The sequence below is a fragment of the Octodon degus genome, unplaced genomic scaffold, assembly GCF_000260255.1.
Source record: "Octodon degus isolate 3935 unplaced genomic scaffold, OctDeg1.0 scaffold00082, whole genome shotgun sequence".
NCBI lineage: Eukaryota > Metazoa > Chordata > Mammalia > Rodentia > Octodontidae > Octodon > Octodon degus.
Genome location: NW_004524658.1, coordinates 2887119 through 2897851, shown reverse-complemented (window position 1 = coordinate 2897851; position 10733 = coordinate 2887119). Strand labels below are relative to the sequence as shown.

At 43.7% G+C, this 10733-nt stretch overlaps 1 protein-coding gene across 4 annotated transcripts in view; it reads left to right on the top strand.

Annotated features, from left to right (window-relative positions):
* Window positions 1-10733, top strand: part of Zeb2 (zinc finger E-box binding homeobox 2) — a 134306-nt gene that overhangs the window by 3355 nt on the left and 120218 nt on the right. The gene's annotated exons all lie outside the window — the stretch shown is intronic.

Here is a 10733-nt window from a genome sequence, read left to right as displayed (position 1 = left end):
GGCGGGGAGCGCGAGGGCGGCGCGGGGCCGGAGCCGCGCCCGGCCGGGCTCAAAGTTTCTTGCCGGAGTCCCCGGCCACCCCCGGAGCGCCAAGTAACGGTCCGCGCGGCGGACCCCAGGGAAGGACGCGGGCAGTGGGGTCCTGGCGGCGGCGCGGGCCCGGCTGAGCTGCGGAGTCGCGGGCGCTGCGGGACTTTTCCGGGCGCTTTTGGGGTCGGGAGGCGCCCGCTTCCCGGCTGAGACGGGAAGGCGACGGGGTGCAAGGGATCGCGAGCGGAGGTGGCAGATGGAAGGGAGGGTGACAGTTTAGGACCTCGTCGGAGAGAGGCCGAGAGGGACGAGGTGGGGGGGCGGAGGCAGCGGGGAGGAGGGCGCGGGACCGAGACCCCCTAGGTATCCCCACAGACAAAATCGTGGGAATGAAAGAGAAAAGTGATTGGCAAGTGCGCGGAAGGCGCCTGGGGGGGAGGGGAGAGGACTGAGGACGGAGAGGGTTCTGGGGCGCTGACGGAGGATACCGAGTTGCAAAGGAAAAAAAGAACCCTCAAAACAAACACGCGAGCCAGCGCCAGCCCAGAGTCGGAAAGGAAACTTCTCGCTCCCTTCCTCTCAGCCCGAGCCCCGGGCTGGGCTGCCTAGATGCTCGCGAGTGGGGCGCAGGGTCGCTGCGCCCGCCCGCCGGCCGGAACGCCCGGGCCCACTTGGAGCAACTTTCTGCGAGCGAGCGAGCGGGGAGCGCGGTGCGCCCGGCCGGGCTGGGGGCGCTGAGAGGGGGCGGCTGGGGGCGCAGTGTGGGTGCGGAGGGAAAAAACACAAAAGACCAGAGAATTTTGATTAGAGACAAATGATGCGCTCTCCTCTCTCTCTCTCTCTCTCTCTCTCTCTCTCTCTCTCTCTCTCTCTCTCCCTCCCTCTCTCTCTCTGTCTCTCTCTCTGTCTCTCTCTCTCCCCCTCCCTCCCTCTTCTCTCTCTCTCTCTCTCTCTCTCTCTCTCTCTCTCTCTGGTGTGTGTGTGTGTGTGTGTGTGTGTGTGTGTGTGTGTGTCTTTTGCTTGTTGTGGTGGAGGTGTCGAACCATATGGGGGAGTGATAGAGGAATTTTAGTCAGAAACTGTTCGTTATGTTATCCTGCCTTTCCTCTTTGTGCTGTCTTTGATCTATTTGCTTGGCTTAGTATTACAAAAAAACAAGTACATTAATATATTCCGAGCTGCTTCCCCAAGATTCAGATCAGGCTGCCTCTTTTCAAGTCTCTCTCTCTCTCTCTCTCTCTCTCTCTCTCTCTCTCTCTCTCTCTCTTAATTTAATTTTTCTTCACTCTGGTGCCTGGTATTATTTAAGGTGGTCCTTACACAGGAGACCTCCCCTTCTCCATCTCTGGCTAATTTAGTAGACACTAAAATTACACCTAATGTTCCCCTCTCCTCTCTTGTGTTTCTCCTGTTCCTTTTATTAAATGTTGGTTATTGATTTTCTAAAATCAATGTCTGTTGTGGGGCTTTTTTCCCCCACTACAAGTATCTAAAGCACGTTGCTGATCAACTGGATAACAAAAGCTTTGTGTCAAGGAGGCTTTTTTTCTTATGTTAAACAGTCATTTTTTTTTAAGAGCAAGAATGAGATTTAAAGCACAGTCACCAGAAGTATTCTTTTGCAGAGAAGATACAGAGAAGACTATTTAGAGTGTTCCTTCTCGCCTTCCTCCTTCCACTCCCTGTAGGATTTTGCCACTGATGACCAGCCCGGTCCCAGCATTGAGGTCAGGTCAAAGCCCAGTTCGGGGAAAGAGAGAGATCCCAGCTTCCTGGGGACCCTCTGGGTCTAGCAGTGAAGGAGACCTCTTGGGGGCTTCGCAGGTGGAACGCAGTGCCAGGGAGCTGTGCACTCATGGACACTGCACCCGTTTCTCCACCACCCGCCACTAATCTGGGAGAAGCCTCCACACTCCGCAATGGAAAGTTGAATTACGTGTTTTAAGGAATTCAGCCCAGACCTACACATTTAACATCAAGTCTGTCTGTTGGTTACAGCTTTTCTAACTTGACTGTTACCTGTCTCTTTTTCCAAATAATCCGGGAGAAAACATGCTGTAAATTGGATACTTGTCAGTATTTTCATTGGGTTTAAAGTGACTGAGCAATGTCCTGGTTTTGAGTAGCAGGTAGAAGAGATGCCCCTGCCCCCAGCCCCAAGCTTTTTCATTTTCTTTCTCATCAAACACGTGTCCAGTGTCTTTTCCTTTGGGAATTGCCAGGATTTATCTGAACTGAGTGGATTTTTCTTCTTTCCTGGATTCATGGAAAGGATGTCACTTTTGAGCTTGTGTCTTTGCTGATAAGACTAAATATGATGATGCTTATCAACATCATATAGAAATTCCTGGAAAGGGATAATGGCAATAAGAACCATAGAAGTAGAAGGTAAAAGGGGGGGGAGAAGATGGTCATCCAAGAATCTAGAATGACACTTTATATAATTTTAATGAAGTCAACAGTGTATATATAGAGTAAGGCGACAAGGAGCGAAACATAAAGCACTGCATATGTGTTTGAAAAGCTCATTGAAATCGTGCATTAGAAAACCACCCTGTGTACAGTTATTAAAAAGCAAAGGAGAAAGACACAGTTTGAAGAAAATAAATGTACAGAGAAACAAGAATCTAAATTCCAAGCTTCCAGATTCCTAGACTAGCAAGATGCCTGGCAAAGACTGTACTAGGGCTAAGCTAACCCAGACGGGCACACAGTCTCCTTTCCCCCACATGAAAAGGAGGAAATCTCTTCCAAGAAAATAAGATGTGCAGGCAGAAAGAGGGAGTGGGGTGGGGGCAAAGGAGGCAAAAAGCAAATTGCTCTAAGACTAGAATGTGTGTCCGGTTCAAGAAAGTTCGGTCAGATGATCTTCAGTTGCCTGACTCACTTTGTAACACTTTCTCTAAAGCTGGGATGGAGAGGGGAAATTCGACCCCCTTTTTATCCCCTTGATTACACCCCACTACCTTGCTCAGCCTTGGAGTCAGGAATGAACATTCGGACAGGGACATGCCGGCTGCTGCTGCTGCTGCTGCTGTTGCTGCCAGGGTGCAGCCCAGCCAGTGGGTAACTTGCAAAGTTTCTTGCTTTGCCCCTGGGTCAGGCAGCTGGCCTTGGGATGCTCAGCTTCCCTCTGGCCTCCCCTTAGAACCCGGGAAGGGGTGTCTGTCTCCCTAACCTGCCGCCTTCCTGCATCAGCCTCTGAAAACTCACACACAGGCACATGCACATTGTAACAAAAATCATATCTGGAAACTGCTTTTTTCAGAAAAGGAAATGAAGTTAGGATGAAAGAAAAAGGAAATGGAAGAAGGGAAGAAAAGTTGCATTTGATTTTTCTCCAAAGTTTCTGCTTGAGAGTTGGGAAGTGTGTGGAGGAGTGAGGGAGCTTTCCCAGGCACCTTTAGTCTGCACAGTTGGTAAAGGGAAGGGCTCAAGTTGACTCTTTTCAAGTCTGTCCTATCTAAGGGAGAAACAGATGATCAGAACTGATTTTCCTTGTTTAAAATAAACCTTACTCCTCACCAAGTCCTTAAAGGAAGTGAAGGTGTTCCTGTCTCAGAGGTGCTTAAATGAAAAGAAAAGGGAGTGAAGTCCTGTCCTGCTGCAGGAGGGAGCTCCCAGCTCTGCTGCCTGAGAGATGGAGTTGGGGTGGGCAGCCGAGTGTCAGAGCCCACAGCACACACTGAGACAGGGAAGTTTCCTTCTGAACATGGTCTGTGCAGACTTGTTTGTCTTTGCAAAAGTGGAAATCATTTTTGCAAGCAGCTTTCCTTGTGTAGTTGATGGGTCACAGGGAGACTGTTTCCTAGACTCTGAAGCACTCCAGGTACCAATGCTGAGAGCACTCCAGGGATGTCCATCTCCGTCCTTTGCTCGCTGCACAGATCGTCTGCAAGTTATGTCATGCTGTACACATACAAGACTGGGGGCTGTGCATCTAGATAGATCTGTTTGTTTTATTTCGATTAGGAAAAACTAGATCAATTAGGGTAGAAACACACATTGCTGCACTGCAGGTCCAGTAGCCAGGCTGCTGGTGTCTCTGTCATGGTCCACCAGGGGTTAAGGTAGGCTAAGGGTTTTGAACTTTGAATTGCTTCTCTGTTGCCAAGTAAAAATAAATTCATGCCTTTCAGCATTTATTTTCAAACACGGGTAAAGCCAACACAAAAGTTCCCTACTAAACTGCTATGTCATAGATTTCACATGAGTCTGTCTCTTCTTTCTTGCCTAATTTGCTTAAAGAAAATTCCAAGAGGTTATCAAAGACCCTCATACCACATTAAGAATATTTCCTCAGGAAAATGTTTCCTGATGGTAGGAAAAGAGGACTTGCTAGCTCTCTAGCAGAGCCGCTCACTCCAAGATGTGGGAGATTCCTTGCTCACAACAGTTTTTGTCATCTGCATTCTTCTAAGGCTTTTAAGGTGCATTTTCTTGTGTGAAAGGGGATTCTTTGTCCTTCTCCTCTTCAGCACCGTGGCTTCCCAAGGTAGACACTATTTTGTGCCTGTCACACAGAGGGAGCGCAGGTCTGCAGTGCTCACAGACAATTGATTGTCTGCCCTAATGTGTTTCATTTACATGTTTATAACGTCAATGGTGCTGGGGTGTCCACTGTACCATTCATTCCCGCATTCCCACAAGGGGGCAATTGTCTGAATGGCCAAGTCAGACACCTTTTTGATTGCTCTTTGGTTGTCTTTTTAGAGCAAAGAGATAAAGGAGGAAAATCTGTGATGCAGAAACACTAGTTGAAAATACACAGAATTAAATGTCACCACAAAAGCAGATGTTAACATAAGCCCAAATATGCTTTTTAGCCAAAATGTGAAGGTTGAAAAAAATAATTCAAGCAGGGGGAAGCTTGATTCAAAACCAATACATGTCGCCCCATTCCCTCCTTCTTTATTTCTTTTCCTTCTTTAGCAATCAGAAGATGAAATGTGATTTTCCTTTTTATTTTTAAGCTTTGAAACATCCGGCACCTCCTTGTTATTTGTATGTTTGCTGTGATTTGTGAATTTTGTATATATTTATATAGCTCTGTTTATGCCAACAGCATCAGCTTACCACTTGGAAAATCTATTGAATGATTATTTGGGCTTTGGGGAGTGTAAACTTTTTTTAAAAAAGTAAGATCCAAGTATTTCTTCAAGCATTTTTAAGTGGGGAAGGATAATAATCAGTAGGTTCTATGGAAGCCCCTTGCCCTCATAACTATGTGCCAAATACTTTTATCTTGGGTGACAGTTGTGTCAGAGTGAAAGCTCTCAAGAAAAGTGTAACTAGTAGTTACAAAGTAAATAAAGGATTTTTTTAAGGTGTTCGGTGCTGTTTTTGTGTGTGGGGTGTGTGTGTGTGTGTGTGTGTGTGTGTGTGTGTATTGTGTTTCTTCTCAGGGATGTCAGGGGAAAAGCCTGTGTGTATCTCTTGGCTTTTCTTTGCTCTCAGTTCTCCCCTCCATATTATGCAGATATGTAGCCCACGAGAATACACCTGTTTAGAAAAAAAAAAAAGATTTCACAGTTCAGATGGTGCCTTGCTGGTTCATTTAGGTAGCACAGTTATTACAAGTTGGTCTGATTTCAGGTGTGATACAGGAAGAGAGAAACACTAACTCCTGTGTCGTGTGCTAGGAAGTAACTGGAATGGAGGGGGCACTTTTATAATTTTGTAGTAAATTAGAAAGGAAAAAAATCATCTGCAAAAAGATTTTTGCCTCTCCGGGAAGACACACACACAGTAGCTGTACCGTTAGCTGAACCCCTGACACGGCGGTCTTTTGAATGCCTTAGGTATGATTTCACTTTCGCTCACATCAATGCTGACCTGAATGCCTTTCATATCTGATCCGCTGTGTCTCTCCCAGTAAACATCCCCTGAGGGGAGAACAAAGAAAGGAGCTCTTCTTCTTCTTAATCACAATTCAGCCCTTTCACCGCCGGCAGGCTCCATTTGCATTCTGCCACAGAAAGCCAAGATGAAAAGAGAGAGAGAGAGAGAGAGAGAGAGAGAGAGAGAGAGAGAGAGAGAGAGAGAGAGAGAGAGAGAAAAGAGAAGCAGAGGGCACTAGCTGAGTAAAATAACTTAGGTGTTTGTGGCTGTTTGTTGGGCTTCCCCTAGTTACCAGCCTTACATAGTTGATGCTCAACTAGGCCCTGTCCCTCCTGACAGGCATATAGTGTTACAAGATGGCATGTCTGTACTATTCATGGCCACCCGCTCAACACTTGAGGTAAAAAGTGTCAGAGAAGGATCAAATTCTGCCCCAGAAGCCTGTCAGGATTGGGGTCAGGTGTGTGGCTTTCCCGCCCCTGAGAGCTCCCTACAATTTTGCTTTAATAACTATGATTGTTTACTGTGTTGGGGGTGGGGAACGAGGCAAGCTGAAGACTGGGCCCCTGGTCTGGCCTCAGTGACAGGCACTCATACCAGCCTAAACACACTGATAAAACCTTAGAAAAACTGGAAAAGACTTTCCCATTCCCCCCCTGACTTTTTATGATAATTCATATTTTCAAATGAAAGGGGAAAAAAGCCAAGAAAGAAACTCTCAAATGAGCCAAAAAGGAAAAAAAAAATTCTCTGAAAAGAATTTTAGGGGGAAAAGTTGTTCTATTTTAAAAAGCTTTGAGGGCTGTAAAGTGCCACGTTTTTCACACCTTCTTCATACTTTTTTTTTCAGATTTTTTTAGTATGTTTAACATTTGTGAGATGACAGCCTTTTTGTATCTCAAACTGGATGCTTTAAGATTTGTAGGGAGGGGCTGGTGGTATTCACGTTCTCTTGAGAGAGAAAGTTTGTGCCTGAAGGGCTTCTTCTTACTGGGAATTGTTTAAACCCTCGCGGGCGGACCTGTCAGGTTTTACAGTGTTATTTGCCTCCATTTTCAACATGCAAAAGTAACATGCAGTTAATGGTACTGGAACAAGACCACGGCAAGAGCAGAAACCTCTCGTGACAACTTTTCAGCTGTGTTATCTTGCTCCTAAGCTGTCTTGTCTTTTCTCCCCTTTCTGAAGCCACTTGGAGACACCAACAGTTTTTCTTCTACGATTCGATTACACGTACAATATACCACACGCACTCACACACAACTTGGGAAGTACTTCTCTCCAAATAGCACAGTGCTTTGTGGAATGGGGTGCTTTCCAAAAGCCATTGTGGCATATTTCACTTATAAGCACAAAACTAAGATATATTAGAAGTTGAACATAAACATGTGACACAGATTCCTGATTTTTTCCCCCCAGAAGATTTACAGAATTTACAAAAAGAGATTATCCTTACACCTTCCACCCCTCCTATCCACCCCCATGACCCAAGCAATGAAGGATTTAGACAGATTTACTTCAGTAAACACCTTTGGACACTTGGGGGGAAAGTGGGAGTCTGTTTGCAAAAGGAGGCTTTTGTTAAGTGAGGGAGGGGGGTAATGCTTTACCAGGCAGCTGTGATATTAACCTACCCAGCAATGCGGGAACACTCTTTAACTCTTTAAGTACCCGGCTCTTTGCGCTCAGCAGATGAAATCCTGGCTCTCCAAAGACGCTCAGAATTCTGGCTCTAGCAGTTTATTATTCAGACAAGTCTTGTAGACATGAAAACTGTTCAAGCTTTTAAAACAATGTGGTTTAATTAGATGAGGTGGACTTACAGTGCTCATAAGCCCTCCAAATGGTGGTTTATAATTGGCAAGGAAAAAAAAAAAAGAAAAAAAAAATCAAGGCAGTACATTAAAAATTCCAGGAAATATCTTTAGAAAAGCTATTTTCATTTCTGGCTTTTAAAATATTAGACTACGGTCACTAGAGGGAATGAAGCAACTGAAGCCTCCCTTCTTACTATAAAGGGCACCAGAAGTTTGTGATAAAGAAAGGGGCTCCAACTTGAAAAGCTATGTGAGGCAAATTTGAACAGTAACATTATCTCTCCCTCTGCATCTTTTTGAGGGGGAAGTCTTGTCTATCTGTCAGAGCTCCGGAGGTCATGTGAGCCTCAGAGTCAGGGCCCGAAGCCAGCCATTACCAACTTGAGACCTTTCAGAGCAAGCAGGGCCGCTTTCATGAGGAAGGAGTTAATGGTTATTTTTTGCTGGGCATAAGAATAACTTTACAGGTGTTGCATTTGGTCTTAAATAAGATTGCCTCATTTAGTTTCGAAGAAGCGTGTAGGTGTCAACGTTTGAACAGCCATAAATGTGTGAGAAAGTAAAGGGTATGAGACATGACAGAATTAAAGGTGTTTGCTATGTTGTTACACCGTGTGTCAGGCTGCAAGCTCCCTTTGTCACAGCCTCCTGGTGATTTGACAGCGCAGATCTACTTCCCTTCTAGGTGAGACAGCATTTTTAAACTGGAGTTATAAATACGGTATACCCTTGGAGTTGCACCCTGCCTCCTGGGCCTGTGCATTCTAACTGGTATCTTCTTGCCCTGAGATACAATGAACAAATGCCGCACACAAGGGGGCTATGGGCGCAGGGACCCAGGCAGTGCCAGCGTCATAGTAGCTGGCATTGACTGTTGTTTGGCAAGAAGGTCCTCTGCCAAATCATCCAATAATTAAGTTTTATGTTATTTGTATGAACAACCAAGCATGCAATATTCCTTTTCAAATCAAAGGGAGGCTTAAAATTACTTTTTGAACACTTTCAGACCCTGGTCAGGTCACAGTTTGGGGGCTGAATTAAAATGATCTCATTCATGATCTAATTGAGGTTGGCAAAACCTTAGCAGTAGCAGGAGTACATAAATATAAATCAAAGACCAAAATTTAGCAAATCATATCATTTGCTAGAAATCTGCTCATGAATTATTCTCCGATTGCCAACCCAGAAGTTAAACTTTGTCTCCCCTCAGCAGCAGTAACTGTGCATATTTTCTCATGCTTCTGACAGGAAAGTTAGAGGAGCAGAGGAGAGGAAAGAGAGGAAGATGCTCCATGTCTCATCAGATACTGTGTGTGTTTGTGACCTAGAAAGGTCTGAGAGCTGATACAGCCTTGCACACTGACGATGGGTGCTGCAGTCTTGGGTAGCAGTTAATATGGGCTTTTGGAAAAGCAGACCCAGGAGAGCAAGCAGCGCCAGCCCTTGAGGGTGGCAGGGGAGCAAGCATTTCAAGGAAGAGCTGACTGAATTTTGCTTTCATTTTTCAACTGAGGAATCATGACAATCAATGATTCTTTACAAATTTAATTTTATTACCGAGCTGAGCTGAAAACTGAGATTTGAAGTCATTAGACTTCGAAGACAATACAAAGCTGCTGCAGTACGTGTTCAAGTTACTTTTCCTTTTTGCCTTTTTAAAAGCTTTGCTAAGCAATCAAGAATTCAAATAGCTTCTCCGACCATGTATAGGACTAAATGTCATATTCTGCGACATGTAACCCATTTCTAAGATGTTCTTCATTTTCTTGGTTTCTGCATATTTATGTTAAAACCACCCCTGCTCTATTATAAATTGGAAGAGGTCTAATTCTTGAGTACAGTATCTTGAAGTTAAATTTTTAAATACCACTCAAATGAAGATGCTTTTCAAACAATAAACACAGCATTGATCAGTTTAGCCAACATTGTCGCAAGAGCAAAAAATAAAGCATTATTTTTAAATCTCCATGATATAGAAGAAACATTTTAAAATAATTTCAGGTGATAGAGATAAATGACCACATTCTTTGGGGAATAGTTAATTGTCATTAATGATTTCCCATGACAAAAAACAAAACATGTTCTACATGGAAAACTAGCGAATTCCTCTGTACATTGAGTGACACTGCTTGTATAAAACTATAGTTAATTTGTTCTTTATGTAATCTTTTGTGTTTCTTTTTATAATTAACTCTAGGAAATAAAAAGTGCTCCTGACAAGGTAATAGACACTCCTCCCCTAAAATAAGTAATTGATAATGGGTCAACAAATTAGAGTATCATGCTATGTAAGATCTGATATATTTTTTCTCTAACTATGAGTACATTTCAAGGAATTGAGTAACCCACTGTTCTATAAATACAGCATATAGCTTTCACTGTTTCTTAGTTTAAATTTTACTTATGCTTCTGTGTATAGCCAAGTAACTGTAATCAAGGAAACTTTGCAATTTGCTTATTCTTGGAAGTACCTAAGTTTCTATTTTAGACACCAAGCACATCAATGGAGGTGTTTCACATCATGAGATTTCTCAGTTTTAAGAGGTGAGGTTTACATATAAAGAACTCAGTAAGCTGTGTTTTCATAATAAATAGACTCATTAAGAGGGAAATATCTCTAAACAAAATGGTTATCCTTTAAAGATTTTCCATCACCTTTGCTCTGTTGATGGGTATTTGAAAACCAAATACAGCCCATATGCACACAGTCTCCAGTGCAGACAAACACAAATGCACTCTGGGAACCATACTCTGGTACTTTTCCTAACTTTCACTGCAGTCATCTAGGTTATGAATGAAATATATTCAAACAAAAGTAGTAGAGGTGTAGAATTAATGTAGACTCTTGTTTCGTAGAATTTCTTATTGGGGATAAAAGTGTTCTCTGTGACACATGATTCTTAATGTAACTTGTACCTACTAATCTAAGCTTTAAGCGTATTATTTGGGATAAATTACTAGCTGTGTGCTTTTCAAGTGTTTTCTTCAATTTCCCTTCAATATTACCAACTTTAACACAGATGATTCTAAATTGACTGCAAATTA